At 40.3% G+C, this 12,442-nt stretch overlaps 1 non-coding gene across 1 annotated transcript; it reads right to left on the bottom strand.

The window, feature by feature from the left end:
- Positions 1-11,835: 11,835 nt before the first annotated feature.
- Positions 11,836-11,908, bottom strand: TRNAK-CUU (transfer RNA lysine (anticodon CUU)). The gene has a single exon. It is a non-coding gene; the product is annotated as a tRNA-Lys (tRNA).
- Positions 11,909-12,442: the final 534 nt, after the last annotated feature.

The raw sequence follows: 12,442 nt of genomic DNA, 5'->3' as shown, positions 1-12,442 counted from the left end.
AAAGAGCATGCTTCTCAATTCAGTCAAATATATAAGATGAAAGGGGTAGGTTTACAAACATCTTACTCCCTTCTCCCACTCCTTCCCAGAAGCAAGATGAGAAGGCAGGAAGGGACAAGAAAACTGAACAAATAGACACACAGAAACCAGAATGGAAAGCAAGAGAGTGTTGTCACCTTGTGGGGATTGCAACTGTCACAAAACAATATGTGTATAAATTTTTGAATGAGAAACTAATTTGAGCTGTAAACTTACACTTAAAGCACAATTAATTTTTTCAATATAATTTTTATTGTGCTTTAAGTGAAAGTTTACAAATCAAGTCAGTCTCTCACATAAAAACTTATATACACCTTGCTAACCCAAACCCAGTGCCGTCGAGTCCCTTGCTACATACTCCCAATTACTCTCCCCCCAATGAGACCGCCCACTCTCCTTCCACTCTCTCCTTTTGTGTCCATTTTGTCAGCTTCTAAGCCACTCTACACTCCCATCTCCCCTCCAGGCAGAAGGTGCCAACATAGTCTCAAGTGTCCACCTGATACAAGTAGCTCACTCCTCACCAGCATCCCTCTACTACCCACTGTCCAGTCCAATCCATGTCTGACGAGCTGGCTTCTGGAATGGTTCCTTTCCTGGGCCAACAGAAGGTATGGGGGCCATGACCACCAGGGTCCTTCCAGTCTCAGTCATACCATTAAGTCTGGTCTTTTTATGAGAATTTGGGGTCTGCATCCCACTGTTCCCCTGCTCCCTCAGGGGTCCTCCACTGTGTTCCCTGTCAGGGCAGTCATCGGTTGTGGCCGGGCACCATCTAGATCTTCTGGTCTCAGGATAATGTAGTCTCTGGTTCATGTAGCCCTTTCTGTCTCTTGGGCTCTTTATTACCTTGTGTCCTTGGTGTTCTTCATTCTCCTTTGATCTAAATGGGTTGAGACTCATTGATGCATCTTAGATGGCCGCTTGCTAGCATTTAAGACCCCAGATGCCACTCCACAAAGTGGGATGTAGAATGTTTTCTTAATAGATTTTATATGCCAATTGACTTAGATGTCCCCTGAAGCCATGGTCCCCAAACCCCTGCCCCTGCTACACTGCCCTTCAAACCATTCAGTTTATTCAGGAAACATCTTTGCTTTTGGTTTAGTCCAATTGTGCCGACCTCCCCTGTATTGTGTGTCATCCTTCCCTTCACCTAAAGTAGTTCTTACCTACTATCTAATTAGTAAATATCCCTCTCTTACCCTCCCTCCCTCCCCCCTCTCGTAACCACAAAAGAATGCATTCTTCTCAGTTTAAACTGCTTCTTAAGATCTTATAACAGTGGTCTTATACAATATTTGCCCTTTTGCAACTGACTAATTTCACTCAGCATAATGCCTTCCAGGTTCCTCCATGTTATGAAATGTTTCACAGATTCCTCACTGTTCTTTATCGATGTGTAGTATTCCATTGTGTGAATATACCATAATTTATCCATTCATCTGTTGATGGGCACCTTGGTTGCTTCCATCTTTTTGCTATTGTAAACAGTGCTGCAATAAACATGGGTGTGCATATATCTGTTCGTGTGAAGGCTGTTATTTCTCTAGGATATATTCCGAGGAGTAGACAATAAATTTTTTTAAAAAATTATTGAAACTTCTACATTCTAGAAAATATGCTAAGCACTTTATATTATCCCATTTAATTCTTATCATATATTTACTCCTATTTTATAGTTGAAGAACCTGAGACTCAGAGGTGGCCCAAGGTTACACAGCTGCTTAAATTCACCAGTTAGTCAGCAGCTGATCTGGAATTTGAACCAGGTCAATCTGACATCATAATATGTGTCCACAACCACTTCATTAGGCTCTCTTTGTATATATGCATATAGTATATTCATGTGTGTGTGTGTGTGTGTGTGCACGCATGCATGCACATGGTGCAATCAATTACTTAATATGGCCAGTCTAGCCATGGTCTTTGTGACTCAAGTACAATGATTGAGTGGGACTATGCAAATAAGGTATATGGAACCTGTGATGGTTGAGTTTATGTGTCAGCTTGGCTGGGCCATGATTCACAGTATTATGTGGTTGTCTTCCATTTTGTGTGTTGTGATGAAGCAGGATTGGTGTAAGGTGTAAGGTGTCTTGGGTTATAGCCTTGCAGGAGAGTGTGACTCACCCCCACCAACCCTTACTAAAGTTACACCCTTTCCTGGTGTATAGCCTCCATCTAAGATATGTGTGTGCATCCTGGCAAGGCTCTCTCTCTCTGCATCTGGATCCCTCCTCCAGTTCATGATCAACTGACCTCCCCAGAGGTCTGCTGTCTGACCTGCTAATTCTGGGATTCACCAGCCTGGACAACACCTTGGGCTGGTGGCCCATGATGTGACCTGACTTGCAGCCTTGTGAGCCAGGAGCTTGTGGTCTGAACTGCCAATTTGATTTTGTCAACTCCCGCAGCCACATGGATCAGGAGAACTGTACACCTGACCCACGAATTTGGGACTTCCTAATCTCCACAACAGCATGAGCCATTTCCTTTACACAGTTCATGAGTTCTGTGAGAATGTTGCAGTGAATTAGGGAACCCAGAGATGGGAGGGAATGTATTGAGGGGAGAGGGAGTAGTTGATGTTAGAGATGATGGAGTGGTAGAGCAGCTTGGAAAAGTTGGAAATTTGTAACATCTTTAACTTCTGCCTCATAAGAACCATCTTTGTGCTTATTCTTATAAAAGAAATTATTTGTTTAGCGTGTTAACAAATAACTAATTTTCCAGTTAACCCAAACTTACATGGGACCAATCAGCTTATGGTTCTTTAAGCCAAGACCTTTTGTTGAAATTGTGTCAGCTTGCTGTAATTGCAGGAAAGGATCTTTGTGGAAATAAATACGATAACATGGAAAATACCTAGGAAAATGTTTATATTAGGCTCCCTATTTAAAGCAAAAACTCTATTTCTTCCTTAAAGTAAATTGACCTTATGAGAGTTAGAAACCAGTGTTGCCAAACATCATTCCTCATAAGGAATCCATGGCTCCCTATTCTTTCCCATGAACAAGTACTTGGTAAGGGCCCCTCCCCTTGCCACCACTGTCAATACCTTAAGCCCTCACCAACTCTCGTGCAAGCCATTTAACCTATCAACCTTAACATTCCAAAGGTAAAATGAAAAAAACATTAGTACCACACTGGGTTTTTATGATGATCAAAAGAAGTATGTAATTAGAGTTTTATACAAAATAAAGTTACCCTCATTATTACTGCAAGAAAAATAAAAATCATCACAACTGAACCAATAAGCAACATCATCATAAATGGAGAAAGGATTGAAGTTGTAAAGAGTTTCATTTTACTTGGATCCACATTCAATATCCATGGAAGTAGCAGTCAAGAAAACAAGCAGTGCAGAGGCAGAGCCAACATAGTGCTATAGACAGAACCACCATGTCTCCCTCTGCAGCAAAGACCGAAAAAACTAAGTAAAACATAAAATGTCAATCCTGGAAGCCTAAGTACCAAATAAAGAAATAAAGAACTCGACCAAGCACTGAATGGAATAAGAAACTGACAAAGAACAAAGAATGAAGAGAGCTATAGGGCAGAGGTCCCACACCAACTAACTTTCTTGGGCTACAGCCACCAAGGACAGGGAGTACGGGAAGGCAAGTCCACAGAGCTCCCAGCAGAAGATAGAGCACCCAGTAACCAGGGATACATACTTTCCCACCTATCCTTCTTCTGTCTATGAGGCCTCCACTGCTTGCCCATGGGCCACAGTTGCTTAGGCAGAGACACAGAGCCCACTGCCACTGGGGTCCGCCCTGCCTCCACCAGCCAGCCCCTCCAGTACCATTTTTTTGTTTTTTGATACTTCTTTCTTTTTTTTTTTTTTTTGGCTTTTGTTGTTGTTGTTGCTTCTCTTTCTCCCTTCCTTCCCTTCCTTTCTCCCACCCAGCTAGCTCCATGTGCCATCCCTTCCCCTTCTTGACAGGCTCTAATTTTTTGGTTTGTTTGCTTTGTTCTTTTTTTGTTTTGATTTTTTTCCTTTGTTTTTTGGGACTTTTTTATTGCTCCTCTCTCTCTCTCTCTCGCTTCGTTCCTTCCTTTCTTTCTTTTGTCCCACCCAGCTAGTCTCACGTGCCATCCTCTCTCCTTCTTGATGTGATTTTTTTGGTTTGTTTGCTTTTTTCTTTTTCTTTTCTGTTTCTTCTCTCTCTCCTTTTCCTTTCCCTTCTCCCACACCTCCAGCCCTATGCACTGCCCTCGCCTTTTCTGGAGGGGCCATCCTGACAGCTCAATTGGAGAGTCCCTAAGCATGGCCTCCCTTGGTCTGTGCTGCTGTCACGACTGGCTCCCTCAGTGCCACTTTATTTATTGCTTGTTTTTCTCTCTCGTTTTTTTGTTATTGTTTCTTCTCTCTCTCTCTCCCTTCTTTCCTTCCTTTCTCCCATCCACCAGCTCCATGCACCGCCACCAGCTTCTCAGTGGGTTGTGCATGTGATTGAAGTTACAGAACAGGAGGAGAAAATGGAAAACACAGAGAATCACTGAAGATATGCTAACAGAAATCTTCCTTCATATCATGAAAAATGAAAAGCTGACTGGCATGGATTAAATTATCCCACAAAAACATGTGTCAACTTGGTTAGACCATGATTCTCAGTATTGTGTGGTTGTCCTCCATTTTGTGATTGTAATTTTATGTTAAAGAGGATTAGGGTGGGATTGTAACAGCTTAACCCAGGTCATATCCCTCATCCAATATACGGGGAATTTCCCTGGGGTGTGGCCTGGACCACCTTTTATCTCTCACGAGATAAAAAGGAAAGAGAAGTGAGCAGAGAGGGGGAACTTCATACCACCAAGAAAGCAGTGCTAGAAGCAAAGCTCATTCTTTGGGCCTGAGGTTCCTGTACTGAGATGCTCCCAGGAAAAGGGATGACTGATGACAAGGACCTTCCTCCAGAGCCAACAGAGAAAGAAAGCCTTCCCCTAGAGCCGGTGCTCTGAGTTCAGATTTATAGTCTACTGGACTGTGAGAGAACAAACTTCTCTTTGTTAAAACCATCCACTTGTGGTATTTCTGTTACAGCAGCACTAGATGATTAAGACAGAATTTGGTATCGGGAGTGGAGTACTGCTCTAACAGATATCTAAAATGTGGATGTGGTTTTGAAACTGTAAATGGATAGAAGACTCAGAAGGAAGTGAGGAAAACTGTTAATACTGGAGAAGGCACAGATGGTGAGAAAGAACAGCGGAGGATAGGCAGCAGCAGAACCAGAAGACCAACACCAGGCAGCGCTAGAGCCAACCCATGGAGTGAGGGAGATGAGTGCCTGTGCACAGGAGGCTTCATGGTGGAGTTGGGTGCCTCCAGACACTTATCAGTGGAACTAGGCTTGCTGACCCACAGAGCAAGAGAGCTGAGTGCCTGTGCGCAGGAGACTTCCTGGCAGAGTGAAGTGCCTCCAGGCACTTATCAGTGGCACTACAGAGCTTTGGAACACTTGCCCTAGCAAGACAGATGAGGGCATAAGGCCCAAGAAGCCAAGAAGCCAAGAAGCCAAGAAACCAGGAAGCAGAAGCTAAAGAGACAAGGACATAAGAAGATGAGCTGCCTCAGTCTTAAAAGGTATGGCCATGACCTCAGAGGTTTCAAAGGGTGGAGCCATGGCCTCTGGTGTTTCTAAGAGTGGAGTCGCCACTCAGATGGACTAGGAGAATGGTGTGCCTAAAGATGAGAGAGCAAAGTTGCCATCCCAGTGGACCTGGAAGACAGAGCCGAAACCTAGGGCCAAGAGGCCTCCACTCAGAATCTGGAGACTGTGGCCAATCCTAGAGTGTGGGGTGCAGGGCTATTGTGGAAATGGTCTCAGAGAACAGAGAATTATTTTCAAAGCCTTGAGGGCTAATGCAATGTGTTCTGCTGACTTGCTTGGTGCTTGTTAAGTCTTCTTTCCCTCCAGTTTCTCTTATTTGTAATGTCAATGTCTGCTTGTGCTTGCCTGTTCTACCATTGTACTTTGGAAGCAGGTAACTTTTGTTTTAGATTTCACAGATGAGGAAGAATTTTTGGGTTTTGGACCTGGAGCTGATTTAAGACTTTTGCTATGATATGATGAGGTGAATGTGTTTTACATGTGGCAAGAAGATGAATTTCTGGGGGCCAAAGCATGGAGTATCATGGATTGAATTGTGTCCCCCAAAAATATGTGTCGACTTGGTTAGGCCATGATTCCCAGTATTGTGTGGTTGTGCTCCATGTCGTGATTGTAACTTCACGTTAAAGTAGATAAGGGTGGGATTTTAACACCCTTACCCAGGTCACATCCATGATCCAATGTAAAGGGAATTTCCCTGGGGTGTGGCTTACACCACCTTTTATCTCTCAAGAAATAAAAAGGAAAGGGAAGCAAGCAGAAAGAGGAGATCTCATACCAAGAAGGAAGTAGTGCCAGAAAGAGCACATACTTTGGACCTGAGGTTCCTGTGCTGAAATGCTCCCACACCAAGGGAAAACTGATGACAAGGACCTTCCTGCATAGCTAAAAGAGAAAGAAACCCTTCCCCTGAACTCTGACTTCTAGCCTACTAGACTGTGAGAGAATAAACTTCTTTTTGTTAAAGCCATCCACTTGTGGTATTTTTGTTATAGCCCCACTAGATGACCAAGACACTGACTATCCAAGTAGCTCAATGAACTCCATGTAGGATAGAACCCAAAAGAAAAACAAGACATATCTTAATCACACTCACTAAAACCAAAGACAAAGAAAGAATCCTGGGAGCAGCTTGAGAAAAACAAAAAGTCATATAAAAAGGGGAAACAATAAGACTAAGCTCTGATTACTTGGCAGAAACCATGCAGGCAAGAAGGCAATGGGATGATGCACTCAAAATCTTGAAAGAAAAAAGCTGCCAAACAAGAATTATATATCCTGCAAAACTCTTGCTTAAATGTGATGGCAATATTAGGACATTTCCAGGTAAACAGAACTTAAGGAAATATGTAAAAACAAAACCAAATGCATTGCACTGGGAAAATCAGCTATAAGAGATCTCTGTAAAGTTTTAAAAACTAAAGATGTCACCCTGAGGAATAAGGTGTGCCTGACCCAAGCCATGGTGTTTTTAATCACTTCGTATGCATGCTGGACAATGAATAAGGAAAACCAAAGAAGAATTGACGGCTTTGAATTGTGGTGTTGGTGAAGAATATTGAATATACCATGGACCGCCAAAAGAACGAACAAATCTGTTTTGGAAGAAGTATACCCAGAATGTTCCTTGGAAGCAGGATGGTGAGACTGCATCTCACCAACTTTGGATATGTTGTCAGGAGGGATCAGTCCCTGCAGAAGGACATCATGCTTGGTAGAGGGTCAGCAAAAAAAATGAAGAACCTCAATGAGATAGACTGACACAATGGCCATAACAATGGGTTCCAGCATAGCAACAATTGTGAGGATGGTGCAGGACTAGGCAGTACTTTGTTCTGTTGTGCATAGGGTCACTATGAGTCGGAACCTACTCAACCATACCTAACAATAACAACGGCAAACCAAACTTACAAGAATTATTAAAGGAAACCAATGACATCAGACAACAACCTAAATCTAGCCCATTAGACAGCATCAGCCAGATACCAACCTAGATAATGAACTCTCAAGGATGAAATAAAACTAAAAAATTTACAGCAGGGAACCAGAGACATCAATATGTAAATGACAACAATGTCAGAACAGTAAAAGAGGGACTAAACAGTGTAGGTATAAAACTTTTTAATGGAAAGGGAGTCAAGGTGTTATCAAGTAAAAACGACTGGCTTAAACTTAGGAATATAGGGGTAAATTTCAAGGTAAACACAAAGAAAGTTAATAAACCTGCTCATTAAAATAAAGAAGAAAAAGATAAAGTCTCAGTAAACACAAAATCAACAAAAACAAAAAAATACACAAACTGAAGAAATTCAGCAGAGAACAGTAAAAGGAACAAAGAAAACAGCACCACTAAAAAAAAGCACTACAAAATGACAGCAATAAACTCACAGCTAACAATAATCACACTGACTATAAATGTCTTAAATGCACCAATAGAGAGTGACAGAATGTATAAAAAAAACAGGACCTATCAATATGCTGTCTACAGGAAACACACCTTAGAGACAAAGACATAAATTTATTAAAAATCAAAGGATGAAAAAATATATATCAAGCAAACACGCACCAAAAAAGAGCAGGAGTGGCAATACTAATCTCAGATAAAATAGACTTTAAAACAAAATCCACCATAAAAGGCACAGAAGACATTATATTTTGATTAAAGGACAATGCACCATGAAGGCATAATCGTACTAAATATCTACACACCCAATACAGGGCTACAAAATACATTAAAAAAAAAAAAAACTCTTAACAAAACTGAAAAGAGAAACTGACAGTTCCACAATATTAGTAGAAGACTTCAGCACACCACTCTCAGTAAAGGGCAGACCACCTAGAAAGAAACTCAACAATGATACAGAAGATCTAAAGGCCACAATCAACCAACTTGAGCTCATGGACATATATAGAACACTCCACCCAACAACTGCAAAGTACACATTCTTTCCCAAGACACATGGAATATTCTCCAGAATAGGCCACATTTTAGGTCACAAAGCAACCCTCAACAAAATTCAGAACATTGATATAACACAAAGTATCTTCTGTGATCACAACGCCATCAAAGTAGAAATTAATAACAGGAAGAGCAAGGAAAAAAAATCAAATACATGGAAAATGAAAATACTCTACTTAAAAACCACTGAGTAATAGAAGAAATCAAAGATGGAATCAAAAAATTCCTAGAATCAAACAAGAATGAAAACACATCATACCAAAACCTTTGGGACACAACAAAGGCAGGGCTAAGAGGTCAATTTATAGCAATAGTTGCACACATCAAAAAAGAAGAAAGGAACAAAATCAAAACATTAGCTACACAGTTTAAACAAATAGAAAAAGAACAGCAAAAGAAACCCACAACCACCAAAAGAAAGGAAATAATAAAGATTAGAGCAGAAATAAATAAAACAGAGAATAGAAAAACTCAATAAAACCAAAAGCTGGTTCTTTGAAAGGATCAGCAAAATTGACAAACCATTGGCCAAATTGACAAAAAAAAAAAAAAAAAGAAAGAAAGAAAGAAAGGATACAAATAACCCAAATAAGAAATGAAATGGGAGACATTACAACAGACCCAGCTGAAATAAAAAGGATCATAATACAGTACTATGAAAAACTATACTCCAACAGATTTAAAAACCTGGAGGAAATAGACAAATTTCTAGAAACACAATACCTACCCAAACTAACACAAACCAAAGTTGAAAATCTGAACAGATTCATAACAAGAGAAGAGATTGAAAAGGTAATAATAATAAACTCCCAACAAAAAAAGCCCCAGCCCAGATGTCTTCTCTGGAGAATTCTACCAAACATTCAGAGAAGAGCTTACACCAGTACTACTCAAACTATTTCAGAAAACAGAAAAGGACAGGATACTTCCGAATTCATTCTAGGAAGCCAGTATAACCCGGATACCAAAACCAGGCAAAGACACCACAAAAAAAAAAAAAAAAAATTACAGACCAATATCTCTCATGAATATAGATAACAGAAATTCTTAACAGAATTCTAGCCAATAGAATTCAGCATCATATTAAAAACAATAATAATAATACACCATAAACAAGTGGGATTCATACCAGGTATGCAACGTTCAACATTAGAAAATCAATCAACACAATGCACCACATAAATAAAATAATCACATGATCATCTCAATCAACAAAGGGAACACATTTGACGGAAGTCCAACATCCATTTCTGGTTTAAAAAAAAAAAACTCTCAATAAAGTAGGTACAGAAGGGGAATTATCCAACATAATAAAGGACATGTATACAAAACCAACAGCCAACATCATTCTTAATGGAGAGAGGCTGAATACATTCCCCTTTGACAACAGGAACAAGATAAGGATGCCCTTTATCACCACTCCTATTTAACCTTTTGCTGGAGGTCCTAGCTAGAACTATAAGGCAAGAATAAGAAATAATGGGCATCCAAATTGGTAAGAAAGAAGTTAAACTGTCCCTATTTGTGGATGATATGATACTATACATAGAAAACCCAAAAGGCTCCACAAGAAAACTACTGGAACTAATAGATTCAAGCAGAGTAGCAGGATATAAGATAACATACAAACCCAGTTGGATCCCTATACACCAATAAAGAGGACTATGAAAACAAAATCAGGGGAAAAAAAATGCCATATATAATATATAATAGCCCCTAAAAAAATAAAATACTTAGAAATAAATCTAACCAGGCAAGAAAAAACCTATACAAAGAAAACTACAAAACACTACTGGCAAGAAACCAAAAGATACTTATGTAAATGGAAAAACATATCATGCTTGTGGATAGGTAGACTTAACACTGTGAAAATGTCAATTCTACCCAAAGCAATCTACAAATGCAATGCAATCCTGATCCAGATACTGACAGCATTCTTTAAAGAGATGGAAAAAGTAATCATTAACTTGATATGGAAAGGGAAGATGCCCCCGGTAAGTAAAGCACTACCTGACCTCAGAACCTACTATACAGCTATGGAAGTCAAAACAGCCTGGCACTGGTACAATGACAGATATATTGACCAATGGAACAGAATTGTGTAAAACAAACAACAACAACAAAAACCACTGCCATAGAGTCGATTCCTACTCATAGCGACCCCATAGGACAGAGTAGAACTGCCCCATAGAATTTCCAAGGAGCACCTGGAGGATTCGAACTGCCAACCTCTTGGTTAGCAGCCACAGCTCTTAACCACTACGCCACCAGGGTTTCCAAACATCATGTCAATGAGATTATACAGTATGTAGCCTTTTCAGCGACCCTATAGAACAGAGTAGAACTGCCCCCATAAAGTTTCCAAGGAGCGCCTGGTAGATTTGAACTCCCAACTTTTTGGTTAGCAGCCATAGCACTTAACCACTATGCCACCAGGTTTCCAATTGAGTACCTAGATATAAATCCATCCACCTATGGTCACCTGATCTTCGACAAAAGCCCAAAGTCCATCAAATGGGAAAAGATTGTCATTTTAACAAATGGTGCTGGCAAAAATGGCTGTCTATCTGCGAAAAATAAAGCAGGTCCCATATCTCACATCACACACAAAAACTAATTCAAAATGGATGAAAAACCTAAATATAAACCCCAAAACTATAAAGCTCAAAGAAGAAAAAATAGAGACAAATCTAGAGGCCATCCTAATACACGGCATTAACAGGATACAAACCAAAACTAATGATACACAAACACCAGAAGATAAACTAGATAACTGTGATTTTCTGAAAATTAGACATTTCTGCTCATCAAAAGAGTGAAAAGGGAACCTACAGATTAGGAAAAAATTTTGGGCTATTACAAATCAGACAAAGGTCTAATCTCTAAAATCTGCAGGAAAATTCAGCACCTCTACAACAAAAAGACAAATCATCCAATTTAAAAAATGGGCAAAGGATATGAACAGACATTTCACCAAAGAAGACAGCCAAGGGCTAACAGACACATGAGGAAATGGTCGTGATCACTAGCCATTCAAAAACCCAAAAGCAAACCCACTGCCGTCTAGTCGATTCCAACTCATAGTGACCCCACAGGACAGAGTAGAACTGCCCCATAGAGTTTCCAGGAAGTGTCTGGTGAATTTAAACTGCTGACCTTTTGGTTAGCAGCTGTAGCACTTAAACACCATGCCACCAGGGTTTCCAAACTACACGTCCAACGTGGGGCTCGAACTCATGACCCTGAGATTAAGAGTCTCATGCTCTACCAACTGAGCTAGTCAGCCATTAGAGAAACGCAAATCAAAACCACAATGAGATACCATCTCACCCCGAAATTACTGGCACAAAACAAACAAAAAGAAACAGAAAATAACAAGTGTTGGAGATGTTTCGAGGAGATTGAAACTCTTTTTTTTTTTTTTAATTTTTATTGTGCTTGAAGTGAAAGTTTACAAATAAGTCGGTCTCTCATATAAAAACTTATATACACCTTGCTATATACTCCTAATTGCTCTCCCCCTTATGAGACAGCCCGCTCCTTCCCTCCACTCTCTCTTTTTGTATCCGTTCTGCTAGCTTCTAACCCGTTCTGCCCTCTCATCTCCCCTCCAGATAGAATATGCCAACATACTCTCAAGTGTCTACTTGATCCAAGAAGCTCATTCTTCTGGTCTCAGGCTGATGTAGTCTCTGGTTTATGTGGCCCTTTCTGTCTCTTGGGCTCGTAATTACTTTGTGTCCTTGGTGTTCTTCATTCTCCTTTGGTCAAGGTGGGTTGAGAACAATTGATGCATCTTAGATGGCTGCTTGCTAGCATT

This window comes from Loxodonta africana, chromosome 2, assembly GCF_030014295.1.
Source record: "Loxodonta africana isolate mLoxAfr1 chromosome 2, mLoxAfr1.hap2, whole genome shotgun sequence".
Classification (NCBI taxonomy): Eukaryota; Metazoa; Chordata; class Mammalia; order Proboscidea; family Elephantidae; genus Loxodonta; species Loxodonta africana.
Note: the sequence above shows the minus strand (reverse complement) of the source record. Positions and strands in the feature narration are given on the sequence as shown.